The following is a 15,969-nucleotide window of genomic DNA, read 5'->3' on the forward strand; positions in this document are numbered from 1 at the left end:
TCAGCTATGATCTTGTGCCCTCGGCAGGATCTGGTAGATAGTCAGGCTTCTCAGCCTTTTTCATTTATAGATGTCTGTACTCAGACATGTTAAGCTTCCGCATGTGCTTTGACTTGTATGCTCTGATTGTTGGGTCATGAGACCCATGTTTGTAATATCTCGCTCCTCGGAGCCTATTGAATAAATACTTGAGTTGTAGAGTCATGTTGTGATGCCATGTTGTATTTGCACATATCGAGCATATTGTGTGTATGTTATTGAAATGCTTGGTATGTGTGGGATCTGACAACCTAGTTGTTTATCCTTGGTAGCCTCTCTTACCGGGAAATGTCTCCTAGTGTTTCCACGGAGCCATGGTAGCTTGCTACTACTCCGGAACACTTAGGCTGGCCGGCATGTGTCCTTCTTCGTTCCTGTGTCTGTCCCTTCGGGGAAATGTCACGCGATGAATACCGGAGTCCTGTTAGCCCGCTATAGCCCGGTTCACCGGAGTCCTGCTAGCCCAGTGCTACAGCCTGGATTCACTCGCTGATGACCGACACGTTCGATGCTGGGTCATGGATGCCTGTCCCTGTAAGTTAGTGCCACTTTGGGTTCACGACTAGCCATGTCAGCCCGGGTTCTTTGTCATATGGATGCTAGCGACACTATCATATATGTGAGCCAAAAGGCGCAAACGGTCCCGGGCCAGGTAAGGTGGCACCCGTGGGAATACCGTGCGTGAGGTCGCAAAGTGATATGATGTGTTACATGCTAGATCGGTGTGACTCAGGATCGGGGTCCTGACAGTTTTGGTATCAGATCTTGACTGCCTGTAGGATTACCAAGCCAAACTGGTCGAAGTTGAGTCTAGAAATTCTTTAGTTATATAAGGGAATTGATTGTGGTTGGGAACGTAAGGCTCTTTTTACTCCTTATACCTTATGCCCTTCTGATCTGAGTCATCTTATCTTTCCTACGGGATTAAGAGCTAGGCTATCTCTTCTTTCTATCAGGATCACGTGTTACTAATCCGTAGACTTATAAGATTGTTGGATTTAAGCTTGAGTTCAGTTTCTACTACTTCCGTACGTTAACTGTTGATCTTGAAACCTTGATATTGTGCTTCTGAGTGGTTATGCCACCATTTTTGTGAATGTCTCAAGTCTTTTCTGAGCATTTACAGCCGTTACACTGTCCGAGTCATCCCAGGTTTCCAAAGAGTCTGATGCATTTGCAAAATCCTTTTCCTCTGGTTTCAATGTCTTTTTAGGCCAGGTTAATCACACAAATTGTTGAGTTGAGGTACTCTACTGCCTCGACCTTTATGTTGGAGTTATTATTACGACCCTAGGTGTCTCAGGGGATCATCTAGTAGTTTAGCCATGTTTTGTGTTTCCAGTGTGATGATTCTGGCCATTATTCTCGAAAGCATCTCGTGATGCCACTTAGTAGTAGGTATTCTATTCCTGGGTTTTCGAACCAAGATTCACCCTACTTACTTCATGTTGATAGTGTTGCTAGTTCCTTTAGATTATTAGTAACCTTTGCGATAGTCCTTGAAGTCCGTGGTATCTTCTTCTTCCAAATACCATGAACTACTTATGGCAGAAGTTCCTCGTTGAACTGAACGATCACAACCAGAGTGCTCTTGATGAGTTCTCCATTATATATTGTGGCTCTGCCAGTTCTACTTTTCTGCATGGGTTATCCGGAAGAAATATGTTGAACTTCGTACGACATGCTAAACCATGCATCCACAACTCAGAAAATCGTATGTTCCTTTGAGTTGTCTCTCTTCAGTCGTATTCTGACCTTCGTCTATCAATTGATAGTCAAGAGTATGCGTGCGTTCGTTTATCGATGCCTATTACTCTTGTGGTCCGTCAAGCCATTCTATCGCGGAATGACTAGGAGAAACAAACTCCTGAACCTGACCCATATCCAGGGTTGGGTCAAAGAAGTTGTGCTCCGCAGATCAAATTGCTAATCCAGCTTTTGTTTTGTTCTACCTTGGAGTATTACCATCTTTCATATCGGGATTATTATAGGAACTGCACACCATCCTATGAATTCTTGGTGCAGTGATACTTCTCTCCATCATTGTTCATTTCTCGGTTCCTGTGTTATTGTAGCCGGAATGCCGACAAGTGAATCATGGTGTGTGAAACCAATACTCCTAGCAACCTTGTTGCTTGGTAGTTAAATGGACAACAACCTCATTCTTAGCATGCTGATTATTGAGTCATCATTCTAAGATTGATCGTGCTACCTAGTCCTTATTTCTGGTGCACCCTCTGATCAATGAGTTAGGATTGTGTCAATACCTTGCTCTGTTGATCATATCGTCTTGCCCTGAAAAGCAAGGTCGTTCTCGAGCTTAATACCATATTGGTGGTTCGTGATTTTCTGAAGATCTTCTCGGAAGTATTACCAGGTTGTCACCTGACCGCTATGTTGAGCTCGTGATCAAGTTGGTTTCTTGTGAACCACCCTCTCTCCAAGATCGGTGTTAGATATCCCTGAGCTAGTTGGTTAAGCTAGACAACAACTTGGAGAGTTGGAAGATAAAAGCTTGCCTGACTTAGTTCGTTCCAAAGGGATATTCTTGTGTAGTGTGTGTTGAAGAAAGATGATATCTTCATCGATTGGTCCCTGTGATCAGTTGCTGGACCTATTGTCTCATCAATCCTTTGATTTGAGTGTGGGCTATCGTCAAATCAAATCAGTACCAACGATGTTCGTAATGTTGTTTTACTCGTGGTTTTTCCCCGAGCATACACCATTATACTCTTTGGGTTTGACCAATACTATCACCTTGTTCACATAGTTATGGAATTCCATCTCCATGGGAATCTGGATGAATTGTTGTTGAGCCCATCGACAACATCCTTGTCTCCTCCATGATTTTGTTGAACATTAAGCTAGTGTTGGAAACTTTTGGAAGCATTTCTTCATGCTAGCTCATGAAGCATATGTCGGATGTAAGAAGTGACTTTCTCTCATTCATGTGCATTTGATATAAGTTGCCGCCGTGAATTCGAGGAAGTTTGTTTTTGCTCCTCTAGAATCATCCCAAGTCAGTCATGCATGTGCGAAGTATTCTATGGTCTGAAAGACTGATCATCTTCATTCCATATGTATCCCCTAGCACACCAAGCCACTGATTGATTTGTTCAAGGAAAGGAAGTTCCTTCTTAAGAGCATGCCTTATGCAAGGACTTCAATATCCTCGATTATGGTTCCCCACCTGAACTCGGTAGTGTTTTATTGTAAGACTACCATGTGATAATGTTTTGTCTAGGACAACGTGTTCACATGTTTGTAGCAGAACCAGCTCATGATTTGGAGCTTGCTATCGTAGTTCATTCCCTGAGAATCTCGCAACGTCATCTCGTCGATTTGTGTTGCAAACTTTCATTTTTCCTTCTAGACTTGATGAGGCTGGAATATTATGTTACCAACCAGATCTGAATCTCAGGCAGATATGATGGTTGGAACCTTTCCAAGATCTATGATGTAGGTCCCGACAAGGTTGATGTTCTGGCCGACACACCTAGCCGGAAGATCTATCATTGTAGTATCTTAATTGAGCAAATCGACCATCTTCTCCATGAGGATTTCGAGTGACTTATTAGAAGTTGTTCCTTATGGATTTTTGTGTTCCTGAAGTCCGACCTTTACTTGATGTTCTAGATACCCAACCATTTCAATGAATGGGATACGCTAGCACATCAAGGAGAACATTAGAAGCGGAGTGCTAAATGTCTCTCGGTCGATCATCCAGATTTTGTTTCCTTGGCCTCGCTAAGGTGAAATCTGAGAAAGTGTTATCTTCCTTTGCATCTGCATCATCCATCATCATTCATCATGGTAGCAAGTTGTGTTGCCAGGATCCTTGACACGGATATTGGTAAAATCTTGATGATTATGGAAATGCTCAAGTTCTTGAGAGCACGCGCAAGTGCTAGGTTTGATCGTCGGCATTAACTGTATAGTGCTCTCAGTTTCCCCGGCAATGCTATGACCTTTTCAAACAGTGAATTCACTCTCTATTGTTGGGTTCTTCCCCAGTTACCAGAATCATTCCCAGCATTTGCATTTTGTTCCCAGCTTGCACCGCCAATGTGCCATTCTACCATGGGTCCCTTCCATTTCCGGTGGTAAGCAAATTCATCCATTACGTTGTCTTCAACAAGGTAATCCACATCATCCAAGTCCGAGTATGCCATTCTACCGAACCCCTCCAAACGATCGCTTGAGAATTGCCTTAGGCTAGTATAAAGGTTTTCAATGATCTCTGAATCAAAGGTAATTCTTTTTGCCACTTGAGGTAATAATCTACGAATCACCCTCCTCCAGGATGTTCCGCTGTGGCATCATGGCAACTCAACTCCTTGCTACGTTGACAACCGTTCACCACCCTTTTAAGCGTGGAATTGTTGTCTACCTAGTGAACCTTCGACACCTGTCCCACTCCATTCATTTGGACGAATGTTCCGTGTCTCAGCTCGAGAGAGGTTGCTATGTCTCATTCCGTGAGTTAATCCTGAGTTGTTCGATCTTCGAGAAGATCGACCCTTCTAGAGTCTCCTTCTTCTCTCCATGTCATGTTGGCAGGATTTCTCGGAGCAAGACATCAAGATAATGATGGTGATCGAATCAATGTTCTTATGAAGGGCAACCTGGATCGTGAAGATTGTGTTAGGTTGCGTTCCCCCTTCGTCTTACCCTACACTTGAATCTCGGGTCGAGATTCATGTTTAGTGGGGGTGAGTTGTCACATCCCTAGTTCTGGCCTGATCTATGCTTGCTTCCATGTGTGCATCATGTTTAAAGTTCATGAAATTTGAAATGGGGATGACCAAGCCCTAGCACCAAAGCAATGCAAATAGGTTCAACTTCAAAATATTTTCAAAGAACCCAAATTGGTTTGCAAAAATGTTCATGATTAATGGAAAAGGGTGAAAACCATTTCCAGAGATGATGGATATTTTTCCAAGACATTTTTGGATTTTTGAGTAAACCATATTGTATTTGAATTGGGGCATTTAAATACTGTTAATATTTTTAAATGCTCCAACAATTCTGAAAATAGTTGAGGGCCTCTGTGATAATTCAGTTAATGCCCACAATTATTTTCAGGATTTATTAAAATGATTTGGTATTATTACTAAATCAAAATAAATAGCAAAAAAATAGAAAACAGAAATTAAATTAGAGGAGAGAGAGAAACCTACCTGGCCCAGCTCCTCCAGCCACTTACCAGGCGCCACCAACCGGCCCAGCACGACCCAGCCCACCGCCGCTTCCCCCCTGTCGTCTTCCTCCCTCGCCAGAAGGACAGAGGCGAGGCATGGCGCGCGCCCGAGAGCCCTCGGCCACCTCCTGCCTGGTTGCCTCCCTCCTCGATGCGCCTGGAGACGCCACGGCACCCTGGCCTCTCTCTCACTCCCTGGAACCCCTCGCGCTCTCCCTCGCTCCTCCCCCTCCTCTGCTCTCTCTCCCTCACGCGCCCGAGCGGAGCCCGTCGCCGCCGCTTGCTGCTGCCGCGGCCACCGCCTCCCCCTCGCTTCTCTGACCAACCCACGAGCTCCGCCTAGAACCCGAGCACCTCTCCGCCGACCCACGCAAGGCCGGAGGACCCCAAGACGACGCTGCGACCCTTCTTCCCCGTCCACGGCCGCCGGATGCCGCCGCCCGATTCGTCGTCCACAGGGCCTCCCTGAGCTTGCCGTCTTCTTCAACCGACTCCCCGTGAGCTCCTCTTCCTCCTCCCCCTTCCCGTTCTCGCTCTCGAGCACCACAGCAACAGCACCGAGCTCGGCCGCACCCGCCGCCAACACCGCACATCGCCGTCGTGGCCACAGCCACGTTGGATCGATCCTGAGCACGTCATCGTCTCCGCCGCACTCGCACGAGCCCGTAGCACTCCTCACGCGCCTCTTCGTGCCCCCTAGCATCAGAGCCGACCTCGTCCGAACTCCGGCGACCGCCAAGGTCATCGCCGACGACAACTCCGGCCACCCCAGGCCCAGCTGCCACCACCACCCGATGCGGACGTGCATCTGCATCACGTAGATGCCCTCCGCCGGCCGTTTGGTCGCCGGAGACACAAACCCGAGGCTCGCCACCGCGGTTGGCCTCGCCGGCGTCAAGCCACCGGTGGGTTTGACTCCACTGACTCGGGATTTGACCCTGTTTGACTTCCCCAGGGTCACTGACAGGTGGGCCCGGCCCCTGCTAACTTTTGGTTAAACTAATAACTAATTTTAGTTAAGCCACTGACTCACTGACATGCGGGCCCGGCCCGACTAATTAAACTAGGTTAGGTTTAAGTTATATTAGGATTAGCCATAATCACTGACCAGTGGGCCCCACTGGTCAGGTTTGACCCGGACCAGCCCCTGTTGACCTGCTGACGTCATGCCAACATCATGCCGACGCAGTAAATGTTTTCTGGATTTATTTTTATTCAGAAAATTCCAGAAAATTGTATAAACTTCTAAAATTCATAGAAATTCAACCGTAACTCCAAATTAAATAATTTATATATGAAAAATGATCAGAAAAATCCAATCTATCCATCTGTATCATTTTCATGCATGTTAGAACAACTTATAGCTGCTGTTTAGCACAAATCAATTAAATGGCATTTAAACTCTCACATATGGAGTTTGAATTTGAACCTAGTGTTCAAACCAGCCCCATTTAACCTGTTGCTAGATGCATTAGCCCAAAACACATTCATATTGCCATGTCATTATCATGCATCATGTTGTTGCATCGCATTGATTGTGTTCTTTCTTGTTTGCCGGAACTTGCCCCCTCTCGATAGACGTGGTTCCGACGATGAGTTCGATGACACCGATGAAGAGCTATACTATCTTCAGAAGTGCCAGGCAAGCAAAACCTCCTTGTTCATTCCGATACAATCCCACTCTCTCGCTCCTGCTCTCTTTTACCGCATTAGGACAACACTGATTCAACTGTTACATGCTGCGGTAGCTGAACCCCTTTATCCTTTGCATGACCTGTCATTTCCACAGTAAATAGATGAAACCCACTAGCATGAGTAGGAGTTGTTTGAGCCCTGTTGTGCCTACTCATTCATGCTTGTTTGTCATGCCTGCTACTGCTTAGAGTTGAGTCAGGTCTGATTCATCGGGGATGAATCAGAGGTGTGTGAACATGTCCTACTGTGTGTGAGCTAAGTGTGTGAACACGATTTGGTAAAGGTAGCGGTGAGAGGCCATGTAGGAGTACATGGTGGGTTGTCTCATTGCAGCCGTCCTCAGGAACTGAGTTCTGTGTTTGTGATCCATGACCAGCTACTACCACACATTGGAATGCTTAAGTGCCCCTCTCGACTTATTAATCAACTTGATCTCTGTCCAGGAGTTGCAACTAGTTTCTGGTGTTTGTAGGTAGTGTTAGTAGTCTACCAAGTGGCACCCGGTACAGGTGGGCTTGGGACAGACTAGGCACAGTGGCACGGTGTACCAAGTGGCACCCGGATGGTGGGCTTGGGAACCCTGCTCACATCGTTTGGGGCCGTGAGCGACACCCCGGCCGGATCTCCTTGCGGATGGAACCCGAATAGGCGATAAACCTGGACAAGAGACTTGTATGGTTAGTCAGGTCGTGGCCGACTCCCTCGCCCGGCTTCCGCTTGAAGGTTGCGAGGTACATGACGTGTACAGGGCGATAAGTGGTGAGAGCGTGTGTGAAGAAGTACACCCCTGCAGGGTTATCATTATCTATTCGAATAGCCGGATTCCTCGGATATGGAAACTTGGACCCCTTGCATACTTCATAGACAAGTGAAAGTGGATACTCTAAAATACGCAAGATAAGCGTGAGTGCTATGGATGGTGTTCTCGTAGGGAGACGGGAGTGGATCCATAGTGGTGTATTGATATGGTGAATATGTGGACTCGTGTGCGCCACCTCAAAAGAGTTACTTGCAGTCGTAGTTTAGGATAGCCACCGAGTCAAAGCTGGCTTGCTGCAGTTAAACCCCACCATCCCCTTTGTTGATAATGATGCATATGTAGTTAGTTCTGATGTAAGTCTTGCTGGGTACATTTGTACTCACGTTGCTTAATTTATGTTTTTTGCAGAGAGACTTCAGTCTCACTAGTAGTTCCATGTGGACTTCGACGTTTAGCTTGTTACCTCAGCTACGATCTTGTGCCCTCGGCAGGATCTGGTAGATAGTCAGGCTTCTCAGCCTTTTTCATTTATAGATGTCTGTACTCAGACATGTTAAGCTTCCGCATGTGCTTTGACTTGTATGCTCTGATTGTTGGGTCATGAGACCCATGTTTGTAATATCTCGCTCCTCGGAGCCTATTGAATAAATACTTGAGTTGTAGAGTCATGTTGTGATGCCATGTTGTATTTGCACATATCGAGCATATTGTGTGTATGTTATTGAAATGCTTGGTATGTGTGGGATCTGACAACCTAGTTGTTTATCCTTGGTAGCCTCTCTTACCGGGAAATGTCTCCTAGTGTTTCCACGGAGCCATGGTAGCTTGCTACTGCTCCGGAACACTTAGGCTGGCCGGCATGTGTCCTTCTTCGTTCCTGTGTCTGTCCCTTCGAGGAAATGTCACGCGATGAATACCGGAGTCCTGTTAGCCCGCTACAGCCCGGTTCACCGGAGTCCTGCTAGCCCAGTGCTACAGCCTGGATTCACTCGCTGATGACCGACACGTTCGATGCTGGGTCATGGATGCCTGTCCCTGTAAGTTAGTGCCACTTTGGGTTCACGACTAGCCATGTCAGCCCGGGTTCTTTGTCATATGGATGCTACCGACACTATCATATACGTGAGCCAAAAGGCGCAAACGGTCCCGGGCAAGGTAAGGTGGCACCCATGGGAATACCGTGCGTGAGGCCGCAAAGTGATATGATGTGTTACATGCTAGATCGGTGTGACTCAGGATCGGGGTCCTGACAATGATTCAAGTTCAAGTTCAAGGAAGAACATTTACGCCAGTCACTAAGCCCATAGAGTTTTCCTTTGATGCACCAACCTGGAGTCTAGGAAAGAGTATGATAGCCCACATCACCATGGGACACATTGGAGAAGTTTACCACAAGGATCTCAAGGATATTATCTACTAGATTTGTGGGCGCCGAGATGAGCAATGGGAGATGATTAGCACCAGGAAGGATAGATCCATTGCAGCTTTCATCCAGGAGTTAAGCCAGCACATTTGTCACCAGGAGAACCAGATGTGCACAGGCATGATAGATCTAAAGAAGGCGATGACCAGGATCATGGAGCTGGAGGAAGAACTCAAGTCTACATGCGATGGATACAAGGAGGAAATGACGATACTAGTTGAGATGAATGATGATCTAACAAGGAAGCTAGGAGTATTCATGAGAGACCCCGCACCAGGAGGAGAAGACGACGATTCCACTAGCCCGGAGAACTACATCATCATCGACGACCCCGACTCGGACCCCGACGATAGCGATGATGACTATGTTGATGAAGCTGGAGCGGATATTATGGATTTTTCCACCGATCATTTTTTCTAGTCGACCACCATATCAGTAGTAGTATTCCACCATGTATATAGTATAGTCCGAGCACTTTTCTAACGATAGTTCTAGACCGATTGTATGCCCTTGCTTGATTGATTGAGTGATATGATTGTGTTTGTCTCATGTGCATATGGGTAATGTTTTCTCACTAGACCTCATTCTATTCTATTCTCTTCCCTCTAAACCCTCAGATGCCCCCGAGACGTGACCCTAGATTTACCTTTCCACCGGAGCTCACTCAGTTGATCTAGCAGCAGAATACCTTGATGCAGTTGTTAGTTCAGAACCAAGGCAACAACAACAACCCACCACCACCACCCCCAGTTGACAACTTAGCCCGTTTTCTGAGTTGCAGCCGCCGGTGTTTTCCAGTAGCACCGAGCCGATAGTGGCAGATGATTGGCTCTGCAGGATTGGAAGGGAGTTAACCACTGCAGGATGCACAGATACTGAGAAGGTGCGTTTTGCTGCGCACCAATTGGATGGACCAGCAGCCTCATGGTGGGAGAATTACACTACCACCTATCCTATAGACAATGTTACATGGGACCAGTTCCAGCAGGCTTTTCGCACTGCCCATGTATCAGCAGGAGCTATGTCCATGAAGAAGCGTGAGTTCCGCAACTTACGCCAAGGAGGACGCACCGTTGGCCAGTATGTGGATGACTTTAGCAAGCTAGCACGTTATGCCCCAGATGACGTTGCTACGGATGCAGCTAAACATGAGAAGTTTCTGGAAGGACTGAATGATGAGCTGAGCATGTAGTTGATGGTAGCAACATTTAATAACTACCAATAGTTGGTAGATAGAGCTCTCATGCTTGAAGGGAAGCAGCAGCAGATGGACAACCACAAGAGGAAGTATGGACAAGGGAAGTATAATTCTGGAGCTCAGCAGAGACCCCGTTTCACCCTGAATTCAGGAGGACCCCTACAACATAACCATGGAGGTCATAATCACACTGGAGGAAGTTCGCACATCCATGGTGGCTCCAAGAGCGGAAATGGTAATGGAGGAAGCAACGGACATAACCGTTCCAACCCAGCAACCCCCGCCAAGAAAGGTCTAAGCCACGCTACTTGCTACAAGTGCCAGAAGACCGGACATTATGCCAATGAATGTCCTGAAGCTAAGAATGGAAACGGAAATGGAAGTTCTGGGAAGAAACCCAACCCTTTCAACAGTGGACAAGTGAACCACGTTAACATGGAGGAGATTGAAGCCCAGCCAGATGCAGTAATAGGTAAGTTTTTGGTTAAGTCATTTACTGCAGTCGTTCTTTTTGATACTGGTGCATCACATTCGTACATATCAAGGGGATTTGTGGATAAGTATAAGCTGCCCACCAAAGTTCTTAGTACACCTATGTCAGTGAGATCGCCAGGAGCAGAGTATATGGCAAGCCAAGGATGTTTTCAGATGCCATTGACCATAGGTAGGCATGTTTTCCCCTCAGACCCGATAATTTTGGAGTCGCATGGTTTGTATGTGATTCTGGGTATGGATTGGCTATCGATGTATGGAGGAAACATCGATTGCGCCAGTAAGTCGATTTTTCTCACCACCCCAGAAGGAAGAAGGATCAAGTATGTATCTCGGCATGCACCGATTAGGACTAAAGTAAATTCCTTATCAGGAGTTGTATAAGAGGAAGTACCAGTGGTGAGGGATTTTCCGGATGTATTTCTAGAACAGTTGCCAGGCATGCCATCGGATGGAGATATCGAGTTTTTGATTGAGCCTTTGCCAGGCACATGGCCAATATCTAAGAGACCGTACAGGATGACCGCACAGGATTTAGAGGAAAATAAGAAGCAGATCAAGGAGTTACTGGATAAAGGTTATATTTGCCCAAGTTCGTCACCTTGGGGATCACCAATACTTCTAGTGGAGAAGAAGGATGGATCGTTGAGGATGGTTGTTGATTATCGAGGATTGAATGAGGTGACGATGAAGAACAAGTACCCACTGCCAATGATCAATGATTTGTTTGATCAGCTGCAAGGAGCTAAGGTGTTTTCCAAGATCGATCTGCGATCAGGGTACCACCAGCTGAAGATTCAAGAGTAGGACATACCTAAGACAGCTTTTACCACGAGGTACAGGCTATATGAGTGTACAATTATGTCATTTGGCCTGACTAACGCACCTGCCTATTTCATGAACATGATGAACAAGGTGTTTATGGAGTTTTTGGATAAGTTCATTGTGGTGTTCATTGATGATATTCTTGTCTACTCGAAGAATGAAGAGGAGCATAAAGAGCATTTGCGATTAGTACTTGGGAAGCTTAGAGAACATCAGCTATACGCCAAGTTTAGCAAGTGTGAGTTTTTGTTGAAGGAAGTTGGATTCCTTGGACATGTTATATCCGGAGAAGGAATAGCGGTAGACCCCGCCAAAGTCGTCACTATGACAAATTGGGAGGCACCCGCGTCAGTTGGAGAGATCCGGAGTTTTCTTGGACTCGCATGATACTACCGGAGGTTCATTGAGAATTTCTCAAAGATTGCAAAGCCTATGATGGAGTTGTTAAAAAAGGACACCAAGTTCAAGTGGACTGAGGAATGTGAGGCTAGTTTTCAGGAGTTGAAGAAACGCTTGGTTACATCACCAGTGTTGATCCTGCAAGATCAATGCAAGGATTATGAAGTGTATTGCGATGCTTCTCGTCAAGGACTTGGAGCAGTGCTTTTGCAGGAAGGAAGTGTTGTTTCATATGCCTCACGATAGCTTAAACCCCATTAGTTAAATTATGCTACACATGATTTGGAGTTAGTAGCCGTAGTGCATGCGTGGAAGACTTGGAGACATTTTCTCATTGGAAACCATTGTGAGCTATACACGGATCACAAGAGTTTGAAGTATCTCTTGACGCAGAAGGAGTTGAATCTCAGGTAGAGGAGATGGTTGGAACTCAATAAGGATTATGACAAGAAGTTGCACTATCATCCCGGAAAGGCTAATATAGTAGCTAATGCGTTGAGCCGCAAGAGTCATGTCAATACACTCATGATCGGAGAGTTACCCAAGGAGTTAGCAGAGAACCTTTGCGAGCTATGTTTGGAGATAGTTCCGAGGGGTTATGTAGCAGCATTGGAGATTTAATCTACTTTGATGGATAAGATCAGAGAAGCTCAGAAGACAAACAAGGAGATTGCCGAGATAAAGGAAAGGATGAGCAAAGGAAAGGCTAAAGGATTTCGTGAGGATGAGCACGATACCTTATGGTTCGAGGACCGCGTATATGTACCAAATGATCAGGAGATCAGGAAGCTGATTTTGCAGGAGGCCCATGATTCGCCATATTCGATTCACCCAGGAAATACTAAAATGTACCAGGATTTGAAGGATAGTTTCTGGTGGACCGGAATGAAGAAGGATATTGCGGAGTATGTAGCAGTTTGTGATGTACGTCAAAGAGTGAAGGCAGAGCATCAGAAGCCAGCAGGATTGCTACAACCATTGCCGATACCCGAATGGAAGTGGGACAAGCTAGGTATGGATTCTATCATGGGATTGCCCATGACTCGTTTAGGCTATGACTCGATATGGGTTGTAGTCGATCGTTTGACGAAAGAAGCTCATTTCATCCCAGTGAAGACCACTTACACTAGTGCTAAGTTAGCAAAGATATACATGACAAGGATCATATGTTTGCATGGAGTTCCAAAGACCATTGTATCAGATAGAGGAACCCAGTTTACCTCCAAGTTTTGGAATCAGATGCATGTAACTTTGGGAACTAGGCTAGAGTTCAGTACAACTTTTCACCCGTAGACAGATGGACAGACTGAGAGAGTCAATTAGATTTTGGAGGACATGTTGAGAGCTGGTGCGCTAGACTATGGATCTAGTTGGGATGACAATTTGCCTTATGCAGAGTTCTCTTACAACAACAGCTATCAAGCCAGCTTGAAGATGGCCCCTTTCGAAGCATTGTAGGGAAGGAGGTGCAGGACACCGTTGTTGTGGGATGAAGTTGAAACTAACAGTTGTTTGGACCAGATGTGATTAAAGTGTCTGAAGAGAAGGTTAAGCTGATTCGCGATAGACTCAAGGTAGCCCAGTCCAGGAAAAAGAGCTATGCGGATTCTAAACACAAGGAGATAGTTTACGAAGTCAGAGACATAGTGTATCTTCGTGTATCACCACTTCGAGGAGTGAAGCGCTTTGGAGTTAAGGTAAAGTTAGCACCACGTTTTGTGGGACCATAAAAAGTTTTGGAACGTATGGGATAAGTTGCTTACAAGTTGGAATTGCCCGAAGGATTATCAGGAGTTCACGATGTGTGCCACGTTTCTCAGTTGAAGAAGTGCCTCGCAGAGATGGCTGATATCCCTCTGAGAGATATAGTGCCACTGGAAGCGATATAGTTGGATAGCGACTTGACCTACGAGGAGAAGCCAGTCAAGATTCTCGAGTTTGCCCTCCGAGTTACACGCAGAAAAGTTAGCAAGTTCTGTAAACTTCAGTGGAGCCACCATATTGAAGATGAAGCCACCTGGGAACGAGAGGAAGACCTACGGAAAGATCACCCTCACCTATTTTCTAGCCAACCCGAATCTCGAGGGCGAGATTCATCTTAAGGGGGGTAGGTTTGTAACATCCCAAATTTTCAATTTGGAATGTGATACATTAGATCATCATTGCATATCATATTTTATGGCATTTTTGTTGGATCCTAGAGATTCTACGCAACTCAAGGACCCACGGAGAGAGTTGTGAATTTCGTTATTTTCATATTTGAGTTTTTCTCGAATTTTAAAAAGAGGATCGTTTGATTTTAATTATTTTCTCTTTGAATATTTCTTTTATAAAAAAATAAAAGAGAGAGGATAAAATGACCTCCTCAAAATAAAGAAATATTGGAGATTTAATGTTAAAAACAAATAAGAGTATTATTCGGATTTTTATCTCTATTTTATTTGAATTAGGAAAAATATGCGTTTTTCAAAATTGCATTAGAGGCCCAAATAAATGTTCCCCTTGTCCGGCATATTTTTAGAGGACGGGGAAAATTTATTTGAGGAGTTTTGGAGTCCGTTTAGTGTTTCTTTTATTCGTTTTTTCGCACGGAATATTTTTAAAAAGAAAGAAAGAGAGGAAACCGACTTTGGGCCGTACCCGCCCGGGACTCAGCCTGGGGGGGGGGCTTTATAAGCTGCCGAGGCCGCAGCCCCACATCCCACCAGCCCGTCCGCCGAAACCCTAGCCGCGCCAGCCTGCCGCAGCCGGCCGCACCACGCGCCGCCGCTGCCGACGCCGCCCGCTGCCGCCGTGTCGCCGACCCGCCGTCGCCGGAGTTCGCTAGAGCCGTTCGAGTTCGCCGCCGCCGCCGGTTTTCTTTGACCGGTTCGGTTTTTCGATAAAAACCTAGATGCGTTTTTTATTATTAAATCAGTTTTTTTCTAATTTACTCATATAGCGGACGTTCGTCCGTATGTTCGTTTTAACGAACGATTTTCGCCCGTTAGCCGCAGACAGCGAACGTTCATTCGCTAGTCTGTTCGTCAGTTTTTCTTTTTCTCGGACTTTTTCCTGATTATTTTCGATCGCGATTTCTAATCCGATTTTCATTTTAGTTCAACTTTTCGCTCGTTTATCGGAATCAGGCGATTCAAGCGCCTAGAGTTTCGTCTCGAAGCCCTCTTTCTGTTTAATCAACTTAAACAAGTTTTTGCTACTGTAAAATTTGACTTTAGTCCAAATTAGTAATCGAAGTTGTTTCTTTCGCAGTTTGAGTTTTGTTGCTTCGTTTGTTTTGATTCTTTTTGCAAAACCAGAGTTCTTAAGTGGAACTTTCCGGTTAGATCTTCTTATTTGAGTTTTACTCGTGCATCTTTGCTTGTTTGCTTATTGTATGCTTGTTTGATTGTGATAGAATACTCGGAGTGCGAAGCGTGCTACTACGAGTTTCTAGGTTTCACAGATCATCAGCAAGGCAAGTAACACTTTGATCATACCCCTTTACTACCTAGTTTTATTGCATTAGGTCAGTCCTCAAACAATTGCATGGTTAGGATCTGATTAAATTGTGGGTTTGGGAAGTAGATGAGGTAGTACCTATTCACCTGTTTATTATCAAACCTTTGGGAGTTACTTCTACGTTTCCTATATTGCCATGCTATGCTCGTAGACATGGTTTGGGTTTGAGTGTATTCATGACAGATGTGAGTATTGTTAATTAATGGTTAACTTAAGGTGGTAACTTTAATACACATCTGGGTGGATTGAGGCACCTAGGGAACCCAGTGTTGCCTGTATTTTTTGGAAATCCCGGGGTACCGTGTGATTCTCCTATGGACCGCCACCCAGGCTCAAAGGGATCATAAGATTATTCATGATAGAAACTTCCATGTGCAGCCACATGCCATTATGGGCTCTGGCATAGTTGAGTAAGTTGTGGGAAACCTTTCCATGAT

The sequence above is a fragment of the Triticum dicoccoides genome, chromosome 3A (assembly GCF_002162155.2).
Source record: "Triticum dicoccoides isolate Atlit2015 ecotype Zavitan chromosome 3A, WEW_v2.0, whole genome shotgun sequence".
NCBI lineage: Eukaryota > Viridiplantae > Streptophyta > Magnoliopsida > Poales > Poaceae > Triticum > Triticum dicoccoides.